This window comes from Callithrix jacchus, chromosome 5, assembly GCF_049354715.1.
Source record: "Callithrix jacchus isolate 240 chromosome 5, calJac240_pri, whole genome shotgun sequence".
NCBI lineage: Eukaryota > Metazoa > Chordata > Mammalia > Primates > Cebidae > Callithrix > Callithrix jacchus.
The window spans coordinates 31,378,391-31,405,136 of record NC_133506.1 but is presented as its reverse complement, the minus strand read 5'-3'; the positions used below and the strand labels follow the sequence as shown (position 1 = coordinate 31,405,136).

Genomic DNA, 26,746 nt, shown 5'->3' with positions numbered 1-26,746 from the left:
GAAACCCCACACACAGTGTGGCAATTTAATGAAACAATTATACTTTCGATGGAATATTTTTCCTTTGGGAATTAAGTGTTGCATACATTTTAATGTATTTATTTTTTTTGATTGCACTTTAATGGAAACACCATGGGCATTCCTGGAAAAGAAAAAGAACATTGAATTCACTTTTTATGACACATGAATAATTCGTTTAACATTGCAATTTGGTGTCTCACCACGTTTGTCCTTTTCATGTTCTCACAGAGAAGCTACTTAGTGGCGTCTGGTATCACACACCTGTCCCAGAAATATAGCATGTCAAACACTTCAAACAGACGTGCAGAAGTCCAGCACGCTGAAGATGGCTTCCAGTCTCCCTTCCCAGGATGGGGGCCCTGTGTAGTCAGAGGCCACTTCTTAAAGGACAAGGCAGCCTGGTGCCCACGGAGCACCCAGCTCCTTGGCAGATCCAGTAGAGGAGTGTGGTTCACTTGTGCCACAGGAATGCTCTTCACAGGATGCCCACTCCCAAAAGTGGAACACACCTACCACCAGGAGCAGGAAGGAACTCAGAGCAGAGCAGTGGGTGAAGCTTCAGACTGATGAGGGTCAGGACGAGGGCTGGGAGGTGAAGAGGCTAGTAGAGTGCCATTCCTCCCTGGAACAAAGTGCAAGCTTGGAGGAACCTGACATCCATCCATCCGCACTGTCCATCTACCCAGGGAATCGTCTCTGAGCTTTTTGTGAGTGCCCGAATGATTTCCCTATTTTTCCTCTTTATATCTTACCCTTCCTCCATCCTTAACCCCTGGCAACCACTGCACTATCCGTTGTTACTGTTTTGTTTTTTCAAAAATGGCCTGGGAATGGAAATATACAGTATACAACCTTTTGAGTCTGGACTTTTCCACTCTTGAGATCCATCCAGCTTGCTCTGGGCGGGGTGCAGATGGACACCACTGTGTTTCTTCCTTTCAGAGACCAGTGGCCTTCTCTACCCTTCACATGCTGCCCAACCCTGTACTCCACCCGAGGGCACCAGAAGCTTCTTTGGCTTGAGTGAGAACCACCTGTCTTACTCCAGAGTGGGAAGCATGTGGGTCTTCCACCTGACCAGTCTGCTGTCTCCTCCACGCTCTCATTGTTCTAGGCAGTGGCCAAAGTCACCAGCAGTTTGAGAGCCTTAAATCTGCATCGCCCATCTCTGCAACAAGAAGAGTCAGCTGCCCAAGGCGTGGGACCTGAGAACCCTGAGTTCAGGTGATTGAGGGAGCCTCCTGCTCAGTCTCTCTGAGCCCCTCCTGGCTGGCTCCCCGGCCAAAGCCCCACATGCAGGAAGTACCTGTGGTTCATCTGGGCTGCCTGGGTTGCAAAGATTTGAGTATTTTCTAAACCGAAGGGTTACTGAAACACCAGGGGTTAGGTCTAGGTCCTGCTGCTCGCTACACAGAAAGCCAGTGACTGACACAGGAGTCCTGCCATAGAAGAGGCTTTAATTCAGTGCTACACCCAGGGACGGGAGCTCAGCCTCAAATCCATCTCCCTGATGCACTCAAATTAGGGGTTTATATAGCGGAGAAGAAATGTAACAGTGTGTAAGAAAACAGGAACCAGGGAGGCCTCAGGAAGCAATGGTGATGAATGAGGGGTCTGGCACCTTCTCTGCATGCAGTGATCTGGTAACTTTCAGTTCTTTAATCCCTTTTTTGAGGTGAAAGGCCTGAGGGTCCTTTCTTGAGGAAGAAACTCAAATTAAAAAAATGTAAGTTTTAAGCTTTAAGACCAGAAGGGCCAATTTCTATGTTTCTTCCAAAAAACTGTCAACTGGGTCAATTTCAAAACGTTGTCTCTGTGTAAACTGAATTATAGTAAACCTCTAGTTTATGAAGGGATGTGCTGGGGTGTTCTAGGTAATTGGATATCAGCCGTTTTTAATAATCAGTAATTTCCTTTTTTTCTTCGCTGTTCTAAAATGTTCTGCTTTGTTGAAAGAAAAGCATGTATTTAAGCGGTATTGTTAGTTACAGTTTGAAGACTACAAAAGAATATTCAAATTCATTAAACAAGACTTCATAAAATATAAATGTGTATCTGTGTATGTATGTATAAGCTATATATATACACTTTGAAATATTGTGTGTGTGTGTGTGTGTGTGTGTGTGCTCTTTGAAATAATTTTGGACTTACATAAAAATTTCAAAAATAGAACAGAGTTCCTGAAGAAACGGCAAAGATAGAACAGAGTTCCCATATACCCTTGCTTGCCTCTTACATAACCACAGTGGAATGATCAAAACACTCCTGACTACATCACAGACCTTAATCTGATTTAACCAGTGTATCTGTGCCTCCTTCGTGTGTGTGTGTGTGTGTGTGGGTGTGTGTGTCGGGGGGTGTGTTTGCAATGTGTAGATCTATGGATTTTGTTGCTTGTATAGATTCATGCAACCACTCCAACAGCCAAGACACAGAAAGGCTTCATCACCTCCAAAGAACTCCTTCATTGTTCTTTGCATATCTCGCCCTTTTCACCTTTTCCATCCTTAGAGCCTTGCCATCCCTGCACTGCTGTTGGTTTTCACGATTTTGTCTTTTCAAGCAGGCACAGGAATGGAAACATGCAGTATACAACCTTTTGGGGCTGACCATTTCCACTGGCACAATACCCTTGAGATCCAGCCAGGCTGCCGGGTGTATCCATAGTTCATTCCTTTTCTTTTCCTGAGTAATATTCCATAGTAAGTAACACAATATGTTTATCCATTCATCCAAAAATGAAGAACATTTGCTCTTCCAATTGTGAGTTATTAAAAATAAATGTTATAGACAGATACATATGGGTTTATGCATGAATGTAAGGTTTTATTTCTTTAGCACAAATACCTAGGGGTAGGATTGCTGGGTAGTATGGTGTTTGTTTAAGTTGAGAAGAAACTGACAGTGTTTTCCAGAGTGGCTGTTCCAGCTTGAATTCCCACCGGCAATGTATGAGAGTTCCAGTGAACTTGCATCCCTGCCAGTACCTGCTATTGGCGATATTTTGAATTTTGGCTCCTCTAAGGTGTGCAGTGATATATAATCATGGTTTGAGTCTGCATTTTCCTGGTGGCTAATGATGACAAATATCTTCTTTGTGTGCTTATTTGCCATTTTTATATTCCCTTTGATGAAGTGTCTGTTCAAATCTCTTGCCTATTTTTAAATCAGATGATTTGATTTCTTACATTTAAATTTAGAGATAATTTTTCTGTATTCTGGATACAAACTGTCAGATATGCAGTTTACAAATATTTCTCTCCCAGTCTGTAGTCTGCTTTTTCATCATTTGCCAGTGTCTTTTGCAGAGCAAAAGTTTTTGATTTTGATGAAGTAAAATTTGTCTGTTCCTTCTTTTATAGATTGTCATAGCTGAGAACTCCTCACCCTACCCCAAGTTGAAGAGATATTTTGTTTTCTTCTAAAAGCTTTACGTTTAAATGTGATGGCCCATATATTTTCAGAGCAGCGTTGCTACGCATTTGTTCAGTAAATTAACTCTGCCAGAAGAATACTTTCTCCTATCCATATAACTCTGTAATATTATAAAATAAAATACTGAAATTGGCATATGGCCACTTTTAAACAGCAGATTAAAAGGGGATTAGTCAACAAATGGTGCAGAGAAGACACGCTTTTATTCCTCACATCAACCTGCACTACAAATAGATACAGCGGACGGAACACTTAAAAGAACTCTGTAGTAAATGCTCCCGTATTATCGCTTAGGTCCCACAATTAGCGTCCTTACTGCACTAACTTTACCATTATTCGTGCATCTGTTCCTCTTACCCACCCATCACTTCATCTTATCTTTTCTGATGCATTTTAAAGTGAGTGGCACACAGCAGGACACTCCCCCTCAACACTTCAGCATCACATCATTAACTGGGGTTCAATATTTGTTTGTACTTTGTTCTGGGTAAACTTTACAGAAATTGATTTTTTAATAGGAAGCTGGAGTTTCTGGTTTTGATTTAGATAATTTGGATCCACTTGGCCTTAAGATACAGGTTAGTCAGCAGAATAGAAAAAACATGAGATTTGGAGTTAAAGTTTGATCTCCCCCTTCCTAGCTGAGACCCTTGGGCAAGTCAGCAACGTTTTTGGGGTGGGCTGTCTCTGGGGACTCACTCAGGGGCTTCAACACTCCTGATGCCCCGGTCCCTGATGCTCTCTCTGTAAGTGAGTTAATCATATGTAATTCCAACATGAAGATATGATGGAAAACCAGCAGCTGGAACCTCAGATTCATCACATGGAAAACAGCGATGCCAACCCCTTCAAGCCAGGAAAAGCAAGAGACAGGGACACATGAGTCACTCTCCTGTCACACACTGCCTGGATTTGAATATTTTCTTCTTGCCTTTTCAGTCACATATGGAAATTCTCCTCCTGTGGTCAAATCACAGTTAAGTCTAAGGAGGGGGAATAGTTTTCAGTTTGCAGAAATTCCAGCAGCTCCTAAATGATGATTTATTGAGTGTATATTTCTGACATCACTCGCAATGGGTGGGCTCTCAAGGGATATGTGTATTTCCTGTCGCTCGACATAGGGTGAGATGATTTCCCCAGGGAGGTGTAAGGAGCTAGCAGATGTGAATTCCGCCATGCACGCAGAGACCCTCAGGTCTTCATAATTAGTTATGGACGTGCACTATCTCAGAGAAGCCCAGATGATGAGTGGAGGTGATGACGCGTCTCAGGAAGAAGCAGGAACAGAGGGCAGAGGACCACCTTCCGTTCGGGTGAACACATTTATGCAGATGCAAATCTTCCAAAAGTACTTGAGGAAAATGCCGCCTGCTCCCTTTCTTCACCCACTTGTTACATCAAATGCTGTGGCTATCTCTTGCCTTTGACCTCACATAGCACATTTTGGGTGCTTATGGGAATATAGAAAGTCCTTCTTTCTCATGTTTTGGGAATCCTTTCTGCTGCTTCCAGATCCACGGAGGTGACCAGGACAGCGTGCACCATCCCTCTCATTGGTTTGACCACTGGCTCTCTCAACTCTCCTTAAGGTCTGTATCACTTTTATCTGTTTCGGATCCCCAGACACTGAAGTCCTGCACGGCCAGACCTGACTCCAGGTTTTATGACAAGGGAATCAAAATGAGTGGATGAGAGACAGGTCCCGAGGGCACCAGCCCTGGGAGTCCGATATTCACACACCTCGCCCCAGCCCATGCTCGCAACAGACAGATGGGACTGCTACAAATGGACAGCTCCAGCTGAAATAAAATGATCCATTCTGCCACCAGGGAAAGGGAAAGGAATAGTCCCTTTTATGAGCACATTGATTTCTTCCAGGTTATTATTACCTGAAGCAAAAATAAAGCACATGCCTCCAGCAGCTGCAGTGCAATCATCTCCCGGCTTCTCCCACAAAACTGGACCAGATGCTGCATTTCTTTTTTTTTTCTTTTCTTTTCCATTTTTTTTTGAGACAGAGTCTCCCTCTGTCGCCCAGACTGGGGTGCAGTGGCACGATCTCAGCTCACTGAAACCTCCACCTCCTGGGTTCAAGTGATTCTCCTGCCTCAGCCTCCCGAGTAGCTGGGATTACAGGCACACGCCACCATGCCCAGCTAATTTTTTGTATTTTTAGTAGAGACGGGGTTTCACCATGTTGGCCAGGTTGGTCTCGAACCCCTGATCTCAGGTGATCCGCCCACCTCAGCCTCCCAAACTGCTGGAATTACAGGAATGAACTACCACATCCGGCCAAGCTGCTGCTTTTCTAGCAGCCACAGACACAGCGGAGAGGATGGTGCCCCCAGCACACGCAAGACTTTACCCCGAGGCCAAGTGGGACACCCAGTCCCACCCCCTATCCTGGAAGGAGCCTCCTGAGGTTGCAGGGAAGCAGCAGGCAGACACCACTGGGTGGAAAGATGGCCCTGCTGGAAGGATGCAGCATGGGGCAGGAGTTAGAGGGGCAGTGCTCAGAAGCTGAGACTTGCCGGGAAGTCTGCAGGTAGGAGGTGGTGGGAGGCTCAGCTCCACACCACACAGTTCACACAGTGCCTCTGGGCTCTCCTTTTCTAGCCTCCTTTCGAGAAGGCCCCAGAGTAACAGGGGGCCAGGAGAGTGGTATACTGTCCTTGGGAGAGTGGAGATGCTGGGGGTGTGTCCTTCAGAGCAGGGCACCCTTGGGCAGGAAGTGCAGGTGAGAGTTGTCTTCACTGGACCAGCCATCCTAGAATGAGACAGATAGTAGGAGGGGCCCTGGAAAAACTCCAGCTGGCCTGCGCACTGGGAGGAGTATGTGCTGGCGTGCAGCCACAGAAGTCTGCAATGTTTGCAGGAAGGAGGAGCTGGGTCATCCTCTGGCTGTGTAGAACCTGGGATTCAAACTGCCAGGCGGGAAGCACTCTAGCAGGGACTCTGGCCTTCTGGAGAGTCCCTGTTTCCTCCTTCTCACCCAGTAAAGCCCTGCTTTACCCACCCTTCTAACCATCTGCAAGCCAGAGTTTTCACAGCCGTGAGATAGATAAGGACCTTTCTTTAACCAACAAGAAGAGGGCATGTGTGATCTCGGGCTTCCAAAAAGGGATACAAGGGGCCACACCATGTGGCTAAAGAAGGGCTATGCTCCTGGGAAAGGTCAGTCTGGTGCCTCCTCTGTCCCTGAAGTGGTCAGAGAACATGCATCTGGACCCTGGGCGGAGAAGGTCCATGTTCTTACTGCTCAGGGTGGGGCCCCCACAGCTGTGAGAATGCAAAAGCTCAGACACAGCCTTACCTGCCCTGGAACCTGCACTTTAACCAGACCCACATGGTTCATGCACAAGCTGATGCTTGACGGACTCCGGAAAGGGCTTTGATGGGGCGTCACTCAGGGTGGCCCCTTCACTCTGAGCTTCTCTCCCCAACAGCACCTCAGGAGCCTGGACAGGATGACAAACTGTCTGCCACCTCCTTTGTTCTTTGTTCTGAGTTCAGACTCCCTGCTTCTTCCGGGCTGCCTGGGTGCTGGGACTGTCAGCTGCCTTCCCACAGATGGGACAGTCTTCTCCAGGTGACAGCAGCTTTCCAGAGCCTGTCCAAGGAAAGTATGCTCTGACTCTGCTCCTGTGACTTGAGGGCAGGTGCTTCGCAGTGGCACGGGCACAGCTGTCACCTGGTACCTTGCTCTCTCCTCCCCAGCAGCATGGAACCCGTCGGCTTGTGTGCAACGTGCCCACTGAGGCCAAGAGTGTTTCCCCAAGTCCGCGCGGTGACACACTGGTGCAGAAAGTCAAAATGATGGTCTTTCGGAACAAAAAGGTGCAAGGCCAAATTAATCCAAGAGTCACTGGGTTATTAAATAGGTGGGTTCTGTCCTGCCTTAACGTGTGGGACTCATGGAACTGTAACTTTCTGGTGAGTGCCATGAGTTTCCAGAGGTGGGGACAGGTACTCAGTGCTCCCAAACCAATGTTTCTTCCCATGAGATGACTGTTCCGTGAGTACACTTAGACAGATGCGTGCAGTGATTAGTGACTGCAGCCACATGTATTCGGAGCAGGCCCAGCCCTTCCTCCCGCAACTGACCGCTGCAGTGATTAAGACCAGTGTGCACCAGCACCTTAGGCTCGGGCTTCTGCAATCAGGGTCACCTGCAGGGCTTTACGGAAAACACTGACCCCAGGGGTGTTGATATGATTGGTTTCAGGCGTGACCCCTGCAGCAGGCTGAGGACGGGGGCGCTGGCTGTGGGCAGGGCCCAGGAGAGCTGTGTGGACTGGCCACTTGCTGCCTTTCAGCTGCCCCGGCTTGTCTGTCACTCTGTTGCTTTAGGGCTCACAAAATAAACACTCTCTGGCTAGAGCGACTTGAGCATTTCTTTTTTAATAAGATGCTAATGGCATGTCACTCATGATACCCATGTCATCTTTTATTCCTTATTTAAAGTCTGTTTTTGTTTTATGGTTTGTGGAAAACACATTCTCCTCTTGTGTCTCTGCATGACGCTGGATGTTGCTTGGGAACAACTTTAAGTCAACCACGTCATCCCCGAGGCAGAGGGTCAACGCCTGAGCAGCCAACTGCGTGCCAGGAGGCCTGAGTTCCATCTCGCTTCTTGCATTTGACATAAGGTGACTTTTTAAAGCATTCAGCAAAGTCAAGGTCACCTGAGATTTGCACTCAGAAGACTATCAACGGCTTGGGTGCCCACATGGAGTTTGGCTTCATTCCGATATATCAAAACACACATGAAATTTACCTTGGAGTTCTTCTCTGATAGTTTCACTTATTTCTTAGATGAATCAGCACAAATATGAATTATAAATATGTGCCTACTGTGTGCGAGCTCTGGGCTAAGAACTGGAGACACATGTAGGCGTTGACTTCTCTGCTCCTCATGGAGCCTGTGGCTGCTCCCTACACAGCTCCCTGCACAGCTCCCTGGTGGTGGCAGCCAGCGGACATTGGACCACCACAGCCATCACCTGCACAGCAGAGTCCCCTGCAGGTCAGGCGGAGGGTCCCTCTGTGGGACTCTGGCTGAGATCACTCCCCTGCATGAATTCCCCAGGCACTCGCTGCTCCTGCCTAAAAGCGATCTCTTAGCAAATCACTTGCTCACGGCTCCCACATCAGTGACTGCTTCTGGGAAATGTGACCTTTCTAAGACAACTGTGCCCGGCAAACAGGTACATCACACACACACACACACACACACACACACACACACACACACACACACACAAATAGCGGCATGTAAATGGAGATCTGGAGGGTGCTAAGAAGCCAGCCAAGTGAAACGCAAGAGGAAGAACATTCCAGGCATGAGAAAGGGCTGCAAGGCCCCAGAGACAGGAAGGCCCATGGAGTGGCTGAGCCATTGGAAGAGGTGCTGAGACTCAGGGTCATGAGGTGGGGAAGGAGGAGGTGGGAGTTGGGGCTGCTGCAAGGTGCTCTGCACGGAGTCTGGGTTTACTGAGCTGTTGGGTGATCTGCTGCCCAGGGTTTTTTTTAAAGGGCTAAAGCCAAGCATTAGAGGAAGAGATGCAACAATGGACTCATCTGTCCCAGGGGCTTGCTCTTCTCTCTGTTTTCTAGAAGAAACATTAGAGTGAAATTCCATACCATCTACCACATTGAGACAGACCCAAACACACCCAGCCTGGGCCAGAAGAGCACTGTATGCTTTCCTGGGAGGGCAGCTGTCTGCTGGGACCTCAAGCGACCCCCATCCTGTCCCAGCACTCTCCACCACCAGGCCTCCCTGAACGCCACCGTGATCTCGGCTGATGATTCTTGAAGCTGTATTTTACAGGCGAGGCCTCTATGTCTGATGTCTTATGTAAGGTGATAGGATTCCCGTGCATTCTGTTTCTAAAGATACTTCTTGTATTATAACTGAGGAATGTTTCTTCCTTCACATGTTCTTGCTTCTGGGTGGCACAGACTTCCGCCACCTACCCAGTGGTTCTCACCTTTCCAAAAATGGGATTTCTAATTACTTGTTCCCTAACATGTGGCATCCCTGAGGCTGGTTTACTTTTTGCCTACACATGAATTTGAGGTGCAATGAAAACCTACTGAAGATTCAGATGAACCATACTGAGGGGATGTTTTTTAATGAAGACCAGTGAGCAACAGCAGGTACCCCTTGTTCTGAAGATTTATCCTTTAAGCTGGACAGGGGCTCTTTTCATTGACACAGTCTAGTTTTGGGGGCCTGGTACATGGGTGCCATGCAGGTGTCATTACTCAGGAGGAAAGCATCTTCTCTTCTGCAATCTTCAGCCAGCTGCTAGTTCCAGGACAGCACAGTAGCAGCTTTGCCTGTGACGACTCGTGAATGAGAACACGTTCTTCACTACAGATGAGCCCAGGCAAGAATCTTTCAGCACGCTTTGCACAGTGGGGGCCTCCTTCTCACCTCCTTCCGCTGCCGCTGCTTCCAGATGAATCAGAGTGCCAGCCACGTGTGCTGTTTGTACCCAGTGCACTCAAGATCAATGTGCTTGTTACTCATCCATAAGGACAGACTCTCCTCACCCTTCTAAAGAGTTTAACAGCCACAACGTCTGCAACAACCAGCATGCCTTTTTATTATTTTGGAGACCTAACTTTTAACAACACGGGATGCTGAGAATCACTACAGCCACATGGCCTGTAACCTATTATAGCTTCTTTCTACATATGAGAGCTCGTGGTGCACCCCAAACTGCCGATGTTTCAGATATGGGTTCTGTTCTTAAGTTTTTAGGAAATACTGTGAATTTTTTTGCTAGCGAAACAGGAAGAAAGTTTCTGGCTGAAATAAAAGCTGGGCTCACGTTCACATTTCAACGATGCATTCTGCCCCTGTTCTGTAGCATGATTAATATATATCTGAACTGTATTGTAATAAAAGATGGCTTCTCTTTACCCTTTCAAATCAACACACTGTTATCACCAATACCTTGAATTCAAATAATGTGTTTCTTCTATTTAATCTTAATGTTTGTCATCACTTTTTTCTTATAATAGTTTGATACGGTAAGTCGGAGATGCTGTTTTTATCTACCCTGGTCAGGTTAAATGGAATTCTCAAGACCTTGTTACTGAAATGCTAGGGATTTGGTCACAGTCCTGCTGCATACTGCAGAGAAAGTCCATTATTAAGACAGTGAAGGCTGCCAGGGAGAAGGCTTTAATCGGGTGTTGCAGCCACAGAGATGGGAGATCAGTCCCAAATCTGGCTCCCCAACCAAATAAAATTAGCAGTTTTGCCAGGTGCAGTGGCTCATCCCAGCACTTGGGGGAGGCCAAGACAGAAAGATCACTTGAGTCCAAGAATGTGAGATGAGCATGGGTAATACAGACCCTGTATCTACAAAAAACAAATACAAAAATTAGCAGGCATAGTGGTGAGCACCTGTAGCCTGAGCTACTTGAGAGGCTGTGGCAGGAGGATTGGTTGAGCCTGGAAGGTCAAGGCTGAAGTGAGCCAAGATTGTGCCACTGCATTCTAGCCTGTGTGACACAGCAAGACCCCATCTTTAAATAAATACATGTAATTAGAGGTTTACACAATAGGAAAGAAATTTAACCATGTGTGGTAAAACAGGAATTGGGGAGGGGTAAGGATGAGGAGCTGGTCAATAGGCAGCATGTGGTCACTTAGGCAGTCATGATGGGTGAGGGGTCTGGCTTCTCATCCTCCAGATGTGGTGATCTGGTGAGTTTCAGTTCCTGATGCTCTCTGGGAAGCCTGATGGTTGGGTTCCTGAGAAAGGAACTCAGATAAGACAAATGTAACTTTCTCAAGTTTTAAGATTGGGAGGATCAAGTTCTGTTTATTCAAAGAAACCATGAATATCAGTTATATGGGACAATTGGGCCGGTTTCAGCCTCAAGGCTAATCTCTGAAGAAATATACTTTAGACACATATTAGAGAGTTACCGAAGTGCTGAAGACAGCAGCAGGCCGATAAAGAGAGATGCTTTAATAAGCTATTGAGTACATCTACATTACAGGGCATTCCAAAGCATGCTTTTTATTGGTACTGGATTTTGTTTCAGTGAATACTACTTGAGACAAGAGGGCCTTCAGTCAAGTTTGGGACAACTTTATTAAACTACAATTTCATTTAAAATCAACAGTTTACTACTATTAGTTCAAAACTGAGTGTGGAAGAGATTCATGAATTATGGGACTCTTAACTACTAAACTACATTTGTCACAATTACCCATGTCAGAGGTATTTCACTCATAGCTCCATGTAAATACAGAAAAGCTGGATTTCATTATAATAATTATAGTCTTGCAGTAACAAAAGATCACAATTCTTTGGCCATTGTTCCCTTTATTAAGGCAGCCACAAATGGAACAGGTCTCTACTCAGCCACAATTTTTTCTAGTGGCATGGAAGCCACATCAAGAGATCTGACCAGCACAATTCTGAAAAATTAAAAACGTTTTCTTTTCTCAGCACACACATTTGGGCAGATGCCTGCACCCCTTTTCTTAACACATTGGTTCAGAGGAAAATGAAGAATGATCCCTTGTATTATTATCTGGGAGGTTCTTTCCTTCTCATTAAATGGCTACATTTCACACCCCGATGGCTTTTATTGACACACATAAGATGAGAATATCCAAGATAACAACGTAAAGATACTTTTATTTTTTGAGAAACATGCCTTGAGTGCCACATTTAAATGAGTTATTACTATCTTTTATATAGAAAATTAAAACAGCAGATGCCCTCTTACTATTCCAATCATGTTCATATTTCACAAACTATTTTTGATTTTACTTGAAAATTTCAAGCATGTGGCATGCCCTCAATGGTGGCACATACTTGCTTCATGAAAGAAATTCAATTTCTAGGATGAGCCGATGTTATTCATGCAGTGGCTCTTCACAGAATAAAGTGGTTGCTGCTATTTGGGAAGCAGAAAATGAAATGCACCTTTAAGGAGTTGAAACTGATTCTGTTGTGTGAGTGATCCACACACAGATCTGGAAGGAACTGGAATATCTAAATGTATTTCTCTGTTTAGGGACTGCTCTAAGGGAGGGAAATGGGGAATTTAATTTCCTAATGCCATAAGCAAATACATACCGTATTACTGAAAGATAATTAATTTGATTAAAACTCTCACCCTAATCAAAGCCATGTGTGGGCATCAACATAGTCTTTGTCCATATTTACTGCCTGTTGGGAAATGAATGTCCCACCCTTCAGACAGTGTCCGGGCATGGATTCTGCTAGGGCAGTTAGCAGGCAGGCCGATCTCATGCCTAGGGAACAACTGGGCAGAACTGTCAAGCACGGCCACAGTCAGGCTCACCAATTGACCAACAGCCAACATGTTAAAAGGTGTCATTTATGAAAAACTGCTGAATTTTGAGTAGTAACGGTGGGAGTCTGTGGTGTTCTTGCCCTAGCTGCTCCAAGCCATCCACCAGCTTCATCCATCAAGTGTTTCTGTTAGAATGGAGCTAGCCATGGAAACCAGGAGCTTTGCTGCTGGAAGGCGCTGAGGGTGGAAAACCCATGCTCAGCTACCGGTGGAAGTGCTTCCAGCTCTCCTAGTCTAAGGTTGTAACTCTGGTTGGATCAAATGACAAACTAGAGGACAACTAGGAATTTAATGGGGAGCTCCCAGAAATGAGAGAACAACAGAGGGGCTTGGTAAGCTCTCCTTGCATCCCGAGTGGACCTGGTGGAAATGTAAATACACAGAGGAGGCAGAAGAGAGCCAGGTGGGCATCAGGGGCTAGAGATGGACATCAGGGGTTGGGATGGGCAGCAGGGGCTGAGGATGGACATCAGGGGTTGGGGATGGACATCAGGGGTTGGGGATGGACAGCAGGGCCTGGGGATGGACATCAGGGGCTGGGGATAGATATCAGGGACTGGGGATGGATATCAGGGGTTGGGATGGGCAGCATGGGCTGGGGATGGGCAGCACGAGTTGAGGATGGACAGCAGGGGTTGGGGATGGACATCAGGGGTTCGGGATGGACATCAGGGGCTGGGGATGGACATCAGGAGTTGGGGATGGACATCAGGGGTTGGGGATGGACAGCAGATGTTGGGGATGGACAGCAGGAGTGGGGATGGACAGCAGAGGTTGAGGATGGGCAGCAGGGCCTGGAGACAGGCAGCAGGGGTTAGGGTTGGGCAGTTGAGTTTGGGGATTGTCACCAGGGGCTGGGGAAGGACAGCAGGGGCTGGATGAAGATGGGCAGCAGCGACTGGAGCAGAGCTGAAAATTGCCTGAACCATGAATACATTCCCCAAACCTCATGTGAAGCTATTGGCAGATGGGGAAATGTTATCTGCTTGAGGTATTTGAGCCTAAGCTCTATCTGATAATAACTGTCTGATCTCTAAGCTATGCAGACCCAGGAGTGAATCCCAGGAAGTCAGGCTTAACAATAAAAATAAGAGTAAAAAAAAGACAAAGCTGAGGAGAGACATCAGTGGCTGAATACTACAGAGAAGGAAGATTCTGCATATTAAGTTGAGGTAAGTCACTAAAAGAATTAAAACAAGACACCCAAAACAACAACAGTCATTTTTGTTTTTAGAAACACCAAGTAATAATCAGAACTTTAGTGGTAAAAATCAGAATCCCATATTGCTAGGCTGTATCATTCAAGCTGTCTGGTTTAGTTTTCAACCAGAACAAAAAATACCAGCCAAGTATAGAAACAGGAAAGCATGACCCATACTGAGTTTTCTAAAAAAGCAATCAATAAGGCCATGCATGGTGGCTCACACCTGTAATTCCAGCACTTTGGGAGGCTGAGGTGGGTGGATCACCTGAGGTTGGGAGTTTGAGACTAGCCTGACCAACATGGTGAGACCCCATCTCTACAAACAATACAAAAACAATTAGCCAGACGTGGTGGCGCATGTCTGTAATCTGAGCTACTCAGAAGGCTGAGGCAGGAGAATCACTTGAACTTGGGAGGTGGAGGTTGAGGTGAGCCGAGATCGCACCATTGCACTCCAGCCCGTGCAACAACAGTGAAACTCCATTAAAAAAAAAAAAGCAGTCTATAGAGCACAGTTGTTGGATTTAGTAGAAAAAGACTTTAACGCAACAGTGACAAATATGTTCATAAAGAAAGCCGTATTTACTAATAAGAGGAAAACATGACGGCAATGACTGAACCTAAGGAAAGACGTGGAACACACAGGAAGTAACTGGATGGAAGTGAACAGACAGTGTGAACTGAAAATTTACAAGAGGGGCTCAACAGCAGGTTTATCATGACAGAGGGAACTACACATTTGAAAGATCAAATATCCAAGCTGAAGAACAGAAAGGAAAATGTTCAAGGAAAATGAACAGAACCTCAAACAATATTGAGCATAACATTGTATTTGCAATGGGAGTTTGAAAAGGAGAGAGAGAAATGTTAAAAAAAAATGTTGAAGAAATAATGGCCAAAACCTTCACAAAAATGAAGAAAAAGTTAGATTCAAGGAGCTTAGTGAACTTCAAATAGGAAAAATACCGAAAGACCAACACCAAGACACAGCAATTACATTAAAAACAGAGAAAATATTGAAACGAGAAAAAAACCACAGAGGACTCATCCTGAACAGGGAAACATAACAGGACAACTGACGTCTGACTTACGTGAAACAATGGAGGCTGGAAGGCAACAGATTGACATGTTACAAGCAAAAAAACAAACAAACAAAGAAACCTCCAAACAAGAATTCGATATCCAGCAAAACTACCTCTCCCAAAATAAGAGCAAAAGAAAGACATTTCCTGGTAAATAAAGGCCGAACGAATTTGTTCCTAGCAGACCTGTCTTATAAGAAATAGTGAAGGGAGTCTTCAGGCTGGAAGTGAATGACACAGATGACAATCTGAATTCACAGGAAGAGATGGAGAGCCCCAGCATCAGTAAATACAAGTGAGGGTAACTACATAATAGGTACAAATACATCTTTATTCTCCTGTGATCCTGTGTGGTTTACTCTTTAAGGGTTATAGCTCTTTTTTCCTTTTTATTTGTACACATTTATGGCGTACAGGTGCAATTTTATGAATTCAAAAAAGTCCAGTTATCCATTAATTGACACTTAGATTGATTTCATATCTTTGCTATTGTGAATAGTGCTACCATAATCGTATGCGTGCAGGTATCTTTTTGATATATTGATTTCCGACATTGCTGGATCAAATGGTAGTTCTATTTTTAGTTCTTTGAGAAATCTCCCAACTGTTCTTCACTGTTGTAATTTTTAAAAGACATAATTGTATAAATCAACACTTGTAACAGTACTGTTGGATTTATAACATGCCTATGAAGTGTATATATGACAAAAGATGGGGATAATCGGGCTATGCTGGAGTGCGGTTTCTATATTTTACTGGAATGAAGTTAGCACCTACTTGAAGTCACATGGACAAATTAAGATGCTTATTGTAATTTGCAGGGAAACTACTAAGAAAATAACAGTACAGTTAAAGTACCAACAGAGAAATCAAAATGGTACTCTAAACATATTTACTTAACGTACAAAAACAGAAGAAGAAATAGAGAAACAACGACATCTACTAAGCCAGGATACATGTGGAAAACAAAAGGAAAAATGGCAGAAATTATTCCCATCATATTAAAATTACGGTTAATGCCAATGGACTAGATACTGCAATCAAAAGACAGATTGCGAGGCTTAACTTCAAAAACGTGATTCATGTATGTCCCTTCTGCATGAGGCAAACTTTAAATTCAGAAACAAAAATCAATTGTAAACAAAAGGATAGGAAGAGATATATCACACAAATAATAGCTAAGATAGATAGAGTGGCTCTATTAATATCAGACAAGACAGACTTTAGGACAGGGAATATTATTAGACACAATGAAACCGACTGGTAGACATTTTCTTTGGATAAACATAGAAACTTACACATCTGGTGGTAAAGATTGAAACTTAAAATTGTTTCATCTGAGTTCCTTCCTCAGAAAAGTACCCCCAGGCCTCTCAAAAAGTATCAAAGAACTGAAACTCACCAGATCACTGCATCCAGACAATGAGACAGTAGACCCCTCAGGCATCATGACTGCTTCCTTGTCCCTCTAGAGTTCCTGTTTTATTACACATTGTTACACTTCTTCCCTGCTACATAAACCCCTAACTTCAGTGGGTCAGAGAGAGGGATTTGAGACTAAGCTCCTGTCTCCTCATCTCCTCTGCTGCAGCACCTGACGAAAGCCTTCTTCCTTAGTAATAATCGTTGTCTCAGTGATTGGCTTTCAGTGTGTGGGGAGCAGCAGGTTCTAGATGAAACCCCTGGTATTTCAGTGACAGCTTTGTAATAAAATGGCCAACAATTCAGCAAGATACAACAATTATAAATGTACACACACCTAACAACAAAGCCCCAAAATGCATGATATAAACACTGAAAAATAAAAAAAAAGAAATAGACAATTCCCTAAAACTAAATATTTCTGATACTCACTCTTGATTATGAAAAGTAGGCAAACAGCAAGAATAGGAGACACAAACACCACAATTAACTCGCCTGACCTTGCAAACCTGTATAAAACACTTTGCACAAAAGAAGAACTCTCATTCTTTCCTTGTTCACCTGGCATTTATCAAGTTCACTAAGCCATATATCAAGTCTCAATCAATTTAAAAGAGAAATTATGCAAACCATGTTGTTCAACCATAATGAGATTTAATTAGGAATAAATAATGGGAAAGAACAAAATCCCTGAATATTTGGAAATTAAACAATATATTAATAAATAACTCACTAGAAAACTTAAAAGTCATAATGGCTATCATCAGTATTTTCAACTAAATAAAAATTAAAACATAATATATCAAAAATATAGGAAGCAGTCAAAACAGTGTTTGATGCTGGGAATGATGGCTCATGCCTGTAATCCCAGCACTTTGGGAGGCCGAGGTGGGTGGATCACAAGGTCAGGAGATCAAGACCATCCTAGCCAACATGGTGAAACGCCATCTCTACTAAAAATACCAAAAATTAGCTGGGCATGGTGGTTCGTGCCTGTAATCCCAGCTACTCGGGAGGCTGAGGCAGGAGAATTGCTTGAACCCAGGAGGTAGAGATTGCGGTGAGCCGAGATCACGCCATTGCACTCCAGCCTGGGTGACAGTGCCAGCCTCTGTCTCAAAAAAAAAAAAAAACCAAAAAACAAAAAACACAGTGTTTGAAAGAAAATAATATATAGCCTTGAACACATATATGAAGAAACAAATGTCAAGTAATCCCAGCTCAGACCAAAAAAATTAGGTAAAAAATAGTACATTTAAGCCAAAGGAAACAGAGGGCAGGACGTCATAAACAGATGAGTAAAAGTTAACAAACTGGAAAATAAATAACAACGGAGAAAAATCAGTGGAACCAGCAGTCAGCGATTTGAAAACATCCAGAAAATGATGAGTTTTTATCTAGACTGACCTAGAAAGAGAAAGACTTAAATTACTAAAACGAGGCATGAAAACGTACATATTATTACCAATCATACAGAAAATAAAATGATTTAAATGGAATATGACAAACAGCTTCATGCCAAAAAATTAGATAATTTAGGTAAGATGGTCACAAATGACTGAAACTGAGACAAGAATAGAGTACAACCTTCCGATTTTCTTTAAAAAAAGAGACTTAAACCAGTAAGGTAATAGAATCAGTTTAGTAATTGAAATCTTCCTACAAAGAAAAGCCCAGGCCCTAATGGCTTCACTGATGACTTCCAGTAAACACTTAGAAAGGAATCATATCGATACGAAACAGAATCTTTCAGAAAATAAGGAGAGGAATAGCTCCCAGCTTGTTCTACGCAGCCAGTATCACCCTGATGCCAGAGCCTGGAAAAGATGGCACGGGAAGAGAAAACTGCAGACCAACCTCTCTCGTGAACGCAGGCAAAGAAATCCTTGTCCAAGGATTAGAAAGATAAGATCCAGTGCCATTTAGGGAGGATTATAAACCACGACAAGGTGAGATTTACCCCCAAATGCAAGGATGGTCTCTTGTCTGCAAAGTGGTGAATGTAATACACCACATCATTAAAAATAAAGGACAGTAGAGAAACACCACATTCAGCTACCTAAGTAGTACCTGAGAAATTGAACCCCATATGCAGGTCCCTTAAAACACTACACACAGAACTACCGTACGATCCAGCAAACCCACTCCTTAGCATTTACCCAAAGGAAAGGAAATCCGTATGTTAGAGAGACATCCACACCACGTGTTTGTCGCAGTGCTCTCACAATACCCAAGATACGGAATTAACCTGGGCTTCCAACAACAAATGGATAAAGAAAATGGGGTAGCTGTACACTGATAGGACAGGAGACAGGGAAACACTGGGTAGAAGAGGGCAGTTACCTGGCAAAGGCCCTACCCTCAAGCCTGGATACCTGCGGCCTTAAGTGAGAAAAGGCATTCCTCTTGGGGCACAAACAAAGAGTTGTCTTTTGGCCCCCATGCCCCCTATCCTGCACCCATATAAATGCAGAACCCCAGGACCCAGAAGCAGACTAGTAAGCCAGCAGACCAGCAAACAGATGGATGGCAGAACAATAAGGCAGAGAAAGGGAGAAGACGAGGAACATCTGAACACAGAGAAGAGTCTGGCCAGGGGTGGTCTGAGAGGAGTCTGGCTGCTGGGTGGCCCAAGTGCAGGGGAGGAACACATTCCCACTCCATCCCCTCCTGGCTCCACATCCATCCCACCCTCAATAAAACCTCACATTCATCCTTCAAGCCCGTGTGTGACCTGATTTTTCCAGGATTCTGGGCAACAGCTCCAGATACAGAAAGCTGTCACACTAGCTAGCCCTCTGTCCTTGAGAAAAAACAGAGGCCTGTTGAGCTGGTTAGCATTCAAGCCATCTGTGGACAGCAAAGCCGAAAGAGTTTTGTACCCCTGGGGGTGCAGGCGTCCACTCCTAGACACTACTTCGGGGTCAGAGTCCAGAGAACTTGCCCTGGCCTCTGCACCTGCCCCTCTGCATGCTCCACTCCCACTAGGGGTCTGAGCAGCAACAGAACAGGGGAACCACACCCATTAGGCATCCTACAAGGGAAATCAAGGAACTCTCCCATTTCAACACCACAGGATACTATTCAGCCATAAAAAACAGTGAAACTATGTCATTTGCAGCAAACATGGATGAAACTAGAGGACATTATGTTAAACGAAATAAGTCAGGAGGGAAAGTTAAACTCTGCATGTTCCACTCATGTGGAAGCTAAAAGGAGCTGATTTCATAGAAGTAAAAGCAGAAGGAAGAACAGTAGAAGCTGGGAAGAGTAGGAGGAAGGAGGGCTAGGAAGAGATGTATTAAAAGATACAAAATTACAGCCAGATATGAATAGGTCCAAGCATTCTACAGCACTGTAGCATGACAACCGTTAAAAATATGTTACACAGTTTCAAACAGCTAAAAGGAGGATATTGAATGTTCCCAACACAAAGCAATGATCAAGGTCTGAGTTAAGCACGAGGATAATCACCCCGATCTGATCGCTGTAAGTTATACGTATCAAAACATCACTATATACACCACAAATAGGAATATCCCATTTACTATTTGTCAATTAAAAAATAAAATTAAATAAAAAAGAAAATAAAAACCTCTTCAACAAAGTAGTGACAAAGGGAACTTCCCCTACCTTAAAAGTGTCTACAAAGCACTACAGCAAACATCATCTTTCATCATGAAAGGTGGAAGCTTCCCCCTAAGATCAGGAGCAAGACAAGGATGTTCCTTCACTTCCACTCAACAATGTATTAGCGGTTCTGGCCAGTTCTGTGAGGTAAACAAACAAAGGAGCGAAGCAAAACCCCCAAATTTCCCTCCACCCAAAGCGGCACCTCACATCTCTCTGGAGATACTAGAAATAATTTTGAAAATGTTGTCTGTTGTTTTCAGAATTCTTTGTTTCCTCCGGGTCAATTGCTCTGTTTGCTGTCGTTCCGTCTCATTCAGCCTTTTGGTTTCCTTCAAATGGCTGTTGAGTCCTCGCCCCTCTTTCCACACTTAGGAATGAGGCACATGTAAGTGCTCTGTTGCAGTTATAGAAATCCGTGTACTCCAACAGTCTTCAAGTTTTTATTTATTTTTATTTATTTATTTTTTTGAGACGGAGTTCCGCTCTTGTTACCCAGGCTGGAGTGCAATGGCGCGATCTCAGCTCACCGCAACCTCCGCCTCCTGGGTTCAGGCAATTCTCCTGCCTCAGCCTCCTGAGTAGCTGGGATTACAGGCACACGCCACCCTGCCCAGCTAATTTTTTGTATTTTTAGTAGAGACGGGGTTTCACCATGTTGACCAGGATGGTCTCGATCTCTTGACCTCGTGATCCACCTGCCTCAGCCTCCCAAAGTGCTGGGATTACAGGCTTGAGCCACCGCGCCCGGCCCCAGTCTTCAAGTTTTTAAATGGGAAGGCAGACCGGAAGGCCTTGGAAAGTGAGGTCCTGGCACCGTCTCTCCATCTCTTCCCGCCTTGTCCATGGATTCTGCTGTAATGCTGAAACAGTTTCCTGGAATACACATTTTTCCTTCTAACGTAGAAAGAACAGTGTCATCATGAGGAAGAGTCAGCAGGTCTGTCTCAGATCCAAGGGTAGTCAGCAGAGCCACGAGTGTGATCTTGGAAACACCCCAAGTTTCTGTCTCCCCACGTATAGGATGAGGACAGCACCACGACTCATCCCCAGTGCTTTGAAGATTCAATGGCTGAGTGCACTCAGAGAGACTGGCCGAAAAGATGCCCCATCAATGCACGTTCCCTTCCCCCTTCTTCCTTCAGTGAAGAAAAGGCTCAGCCCCCGTGGGCACTGCTTCTAAGGGGTGAGCATCATGTACTCTAGGCCTGAAAGATTTTGCATTGCCACAGATAAGTGCCTTTCAACACCTGGTCACCATCGCTAAGGCCAGGAGGGCCATGGGCCTCCCCACCCAGACTCCAGCTACTGCATTTCATGGCTGTAATCTCAAATTGTGTCTTTTGTAATTCTGCTTCATTACTTGTCCCTGAATCTCTTGGGGTTTATCTGTGTGAAAGGAGAAGTGGTTTCCCACTGCTCATGCTCCCTGAGACAGCAGTGTTTAGCTACTGGCTGAGAAGTGGATGAGGCAGTGGTCACATACCTGGGAAGAGGCCTGGGCTGTGGGACAATGATCACCACTCAGGGTGTTCTGAGGGCACCCCCACAGGTTGCCTGTCTCGTCCCCCTGAGAGCTGTGGCACTAGAGGAGCAGCACCTCTGCACTCCCGCAAAGCTCCAGAGGTCCCCCTATGTCTCCCTGTCTAATGGCGACTTAAGGTGGAGAAGCACAGATCATGAACACTTGCTGAATAGCTGAGAAGCTCCCATCAATATTCTCAAAGTTAGCCGTAGGACCTGTTCCTGTTACACCGCAACCTTGAAGTCAAACTGAATGCTCCACACACCCTCGCAAACAAATGTCAGACAGGCCAACCTCTTTGGACCTGGAGATGCTCCTTCATAAATGGCAGGGATGCACCTGTCCTGGGAAAGTGACTGGGGAAGACACAGCCAGCTGCCCAGTGCCCAGGAGGTCCAGCAAGGGGGCCCTGCTCAGAACCAGAGCAACGAAGGGACCCCACTCTGAACCAGGGCAATGATGGGGCCCGGCTCTGACCCAGGACAATGAGAAGACCCCAGTCTGAACCAGGGCAATGAGGGGGCCCTATTCTGAACAAGGGCAATGGTTTTCTGAAAATAGCACTCTTTGGGAAACAGTTGTCATTTGCTATAAACCAAGTGAAGCTATACAATGCTCAAATAAGTTAAAAATCACATTTTTTTTGACCAGGTACGGTGGCTCAAGCCTGTAATCCCAGCACTTTGGGAGGCCGAGGTGGATGGATCCCGAGGTCAAGAGATCGAGACCATCCTGGTCAACATGACGAAACCCCATCTCTACTAAAAATACAAACAATTAGCTGGACATGGTGGCATGTGCCTGTAATCCCAGCTACTCAGGAGGCTGAGGCAGGAGAATTGCCTGAACCCAGGAGGCGGAGGTTGTGGTGAGCTGAGATCACGCCATTGCACTCCAGCCTGGGTAACGAGTGAAACTCCGTCTCAAAAAAAAAAAAAAAAATCACATTTTTTCTCTTTTTTTTCCAAGTAGATTGCTTTCTGGAAAGAGCTCAGATGAATATTTCACTGTTCTTTTGTTTCAGTAGTTGTCACTCCATTCAATTAGATGATCTGGAAAAAATGATGCCAAAAGTCTACGGTTTTTGGCTCTGTGGTTATGGTACTGACACCTAATCCATTATCACTTCCCTGTACTGTGATCCTAAGCAGTCCCTCCCACAGTGACTGAACTTGGCTGGGTGCTTTGCTCTGGTCAATGGGACAGTAACACACAGGACACAGGCAAAGACTTGACAAGTCCTTGCACAGTAGGTCCCACCTCGCTGACTCCCACACGATGAAGCAGGATGGGTGACTGCTGGGTGAGGCAGTCACCTCTGTCACTGCAGCCAAAAGCCAGCCAGAGCTCTCAACATGGCAGGCTGCCCAGCCCATCACAGCTAGCTATGGACAAGTGAGGGAGCCCAAGTGAGACCAGCAGAATAGTCACCCAGCTGAGCCCAGCTCAGTTGTCAACGCTCAAAAGTTAAAGAAAGAGCTGTTTAGGGCACTGTGTTTTGGGGGTGATTTTGTTATGCAGCAAATGCTGACTGATACATGACCCTTTATTGTTTAATGGAATAGAGCAAAGAGTAAACCAAAGAACAGCTACTGCACGTACAATGGCATTCTAATCAGTCTTAGCATTTTGTTATTTACAGAAGAATGGAATAAAAAGCACCAGAGCTATACTTTAAGAATATTTTGAGAAAATATCTGTTTTCACAGAATTCTCAAAGGACCAAGTTAACCACTGTGGTGAGGCTCTGACATCCTCCTTGGCATCCTGAGCCACATGCAGAAGCAACAGCAGCCATAATGTGTCTCCACTCCTGCTCAGAGCCTGTGGGAGGGGCCATTTCTTGGTCCAGGTGAGCTCCTTGAATGTCAACCAGGAAGTCTCACTGAAGCACCTAAGAAGCAGCTTGATGTCACTGGCAAGTGCCTTTTGGGGCCAAAGTATAAATGCCAACATGCTCCATCTTACATTATAATCAAAAGTCACTAGAAACATTAATACAGAGTAGGCACCACTCTTATGACTAAATATTCTTCAGTATTGTTAAAAGAATTACATATTATAAAAAGAATTGTTTCCACTGGGCTTCCATTTCTGCTGCTAGATCAGAGGAGCAGGACTGGGTGGGAAAGCGTACTTCCCCAGACGTCTATACTACTTGTCAGAGCCTTGGACCCACTAAGACGGACAAGTCTGTGTCTGCCTCCACCCACTTCCTAGCTTTTATTTAAGACATTGTCTCAGTAGATTTCAGACCCTCGTAGGGTTTCAAAACCACATCTATTACCTGCTGAGGTCACGGTATGAAAAATCATTGCAATAAAATGGATTCAGTAATTATTTGACAAAAATGTGGATTCAGACATACTATAAATTTTTTTAATTGCATTTAAATATTGGCTGTATTTACGTGCAGACTCCATCAGAAGCCCACGTGAGTCTTCAAGAAGGATTAACAATTCTTTTGAATGTACTCCACTGAGAAGCAGCAGGAGGGAGGGTACCTGCGGACTAAGAAGATTTGCTGCTCAGCTGCTCACCTCCCACCTTCTCACCCCCACCTGCTCCTGTGCCACTGACCTTGGCAGAGTGTGGTCATCTAAGGGAAGTGCATGGATGTAATGAGAGGGATGGGAGGAAAAGACCCACGGGAGTGAGAGAAAGGAACGATGGAGACATTCAGAATGTCCTTTTCAATCTAGTCACCATCCCAAGCCTTCTATGGCTGAGCCATATTGTGTCTTGGAGGGGATTTCCCAAAAGCTCCTAAGAAAGCTGAAAATCCTCTGTCGGCCATTTGGCCCCCAGGGGCTTGAGAACATCTCTGATCCCTTCCTTTCCACCATCTCATCTCCATTAATGACAAATTTCACCTTTTAGATATTTCCTTAACACTTCTAATGCTGCCCTTATTCTCTCTCTTGCCTTCCCCCACGACAAGTCCCCGAAAGAGGCAGGGGGCACATCTGGTTTGGTCCTAGCCCCAGGCCACCTCCCTTCTCGCCTCCATCTCCCCTACATCCTTGTCCCACTCTTGGGCAGAGCAGCGCCTGAAAACACAGGTCACAATTTGACCATAGCCCTTCTGCCTGAAACCCTTCCTCGGACCTGTGTGGTCAAGTGCCCGCGCCAAGGCCTCCTCCTGTGACTCCCACGTCCTCCACATGACATCCTGCTCACTTTGTGTTGTTTAGGGATTAAATGTTGGCGTGTTCTGAGTCTTGGTTACTGTGACAAATCCATTCAGGCTCTCCAGCAGCACGGCCTGTGTGGTGAGGTATAGCAGTGACCCTGACACAGAGGGGACAGATGAGCTGTGGGACGTTGCTCTCCACGCTCCGGCCTGCCCCTCCCAGGGCTCCTTCTTGACTCTTTGGTGGGTCCCATCTGTCTCACAGGTATCTGAGTTTGTGACTCTGCATAAATCCAGTCTCCTTAGGTGGCTGATAAGGTCCTTGCTAATGGTACCCTCCTCCCACTCCAGCCTGTTTTGCCTACCCTCCCCATAGGCCTCCTCGTTTCTGACCCGTTCCTCTTCCCTGCAGACTCCTGAGCTGCTGCCTCTGTGTATACTGGGTCTCCTTGGACTGGACTCCTCTGCCAGCTTCCCTCAAGCCTCCTCTTACTCACCCTCCAGGTGCAGTGCGGGGAGGGCTCCTGCCTGTTGCATGACTTCTGAATCTCGAATTGAGCTCAGGGCCCCAGCCCCTCTTCTGGATGCTTTCAGAGTTGACAGGGTGTTCTGTCACCATAACTCCTGGGTTGGGCTGAGGCTGCGTTTTCGTGCATCTGCTTCCCTAATTCCACTCCATGTGGGTCACGCAGCATTTATACTTTGCTGTCAGCAAAGCCCTCAGATCTTGGAAAACAATAGTCACAAGCAGGGGCTTCTGAACAGAAACCAAGCATGCTCCCAACTTTCCACAGCTGCAGTGAGTGCCCTCCCTTTGCAGGTGTCACCAGAGGGCATTAGGGTCTCTGCAGGCGCCCGGGCATCCTGTCTTGGTCCTCTGTGCCATGACTCTCCACTCCCTGCCAGTGGGCTTCCCTGGTTCCCTTGGCTGGGACTGCACCGATATCCAAATTTCCCTCTCCATTTCTGATTCTCCGTCCTGTCTAGAGCCAGATCTCTTCGCTCCGGTTCTCACTGGGGTCTCCAGTCCTGATTCTCTGGAATCCTGGGTCTGTCACTCACCTGCAACTTCTCTGGCCTTTCTATCAAGTGTGGGGACCCATGGGTGTGGGTCTGATTCTGCTCCAGACTTCCCCCTTCGTGCTTTCTCCTGCCTCCTCCACCTTCCAGGCAGAGTGCACTTCGCCAAGAGAGCCTCACCTGCTGAAGATGGCCCCATGAGGCTGCAGAAAGTTATGGAGCCCTGGGTCAGACCAGATCTTCACACAAACTCACACTGCAGCTGGGCAGTTTCTCCAGGGGTCTTTTCTAGAAGGGGCACTTCTCCCAATTCATTGCTCTGGACAGTCTCCTCAGGGCCCAGGAGCTTCCCTGGCTGTGCTGATGCTCATGAACCTTTCCTTTCCTTCCTCTTCAACCCAGAGTGCTTCAAAGTTTCCCTTACCCCACCGTGTTCTCTCCCAGGCCTGCAGCACACGGGTTCTGGAGGCCAGGTCGCACAGACACAGGCTTGGAGCATAGCTGCTGCCTCCCCAAGACCACTCCCCAGCCACTGGCCACGATCCTGAATTTTCCATTCCGAACATTTCCGCTCCACCTATAAAAATGCTCTTGCCTGTCTTAGACAAAAACAAACATCCCTTCCCCCTTTGGTCACACATGGCCTCTGAAGGTCGGACCTGCTCGGCAGTTTCCTTCCCCACCAAACTGATGGAAACCTGGCCCATGTCTCCCTGCCGTCGTGTCCTGGGAGAACACTCCTGGCCTCATTGCAGTGGGATGACCTGGAGGCTGTGGGCAGCAAACCTGCTAGTCCATGCCCTGCAGCAGCTGCTCTTCCCCTGTCCCCTGCCCTGGGGGTCCAGTGTGCCACACGCCCAGCAACGACTGTGCCTACCATGCTATTTCCAAAGAGTAATGTGCGCATCTCTGTGCAT

At 45.8% G+C, this 26,746-nt stretch overlaps 1 protein-coding gene across 7 annotated transcripts in view; it reads right to left on the bottom strand.

The window, feature by feature from the left end:
- SYNDIG1 (synapse differentiation inducing 1) overlaps nt 1-26,746 on the bottom strand; it is a 193,798-nt gene that overhangs the window by 97,712 nt on the left and 69,340 nt on the right. The window lies entirely within an intron of this gene.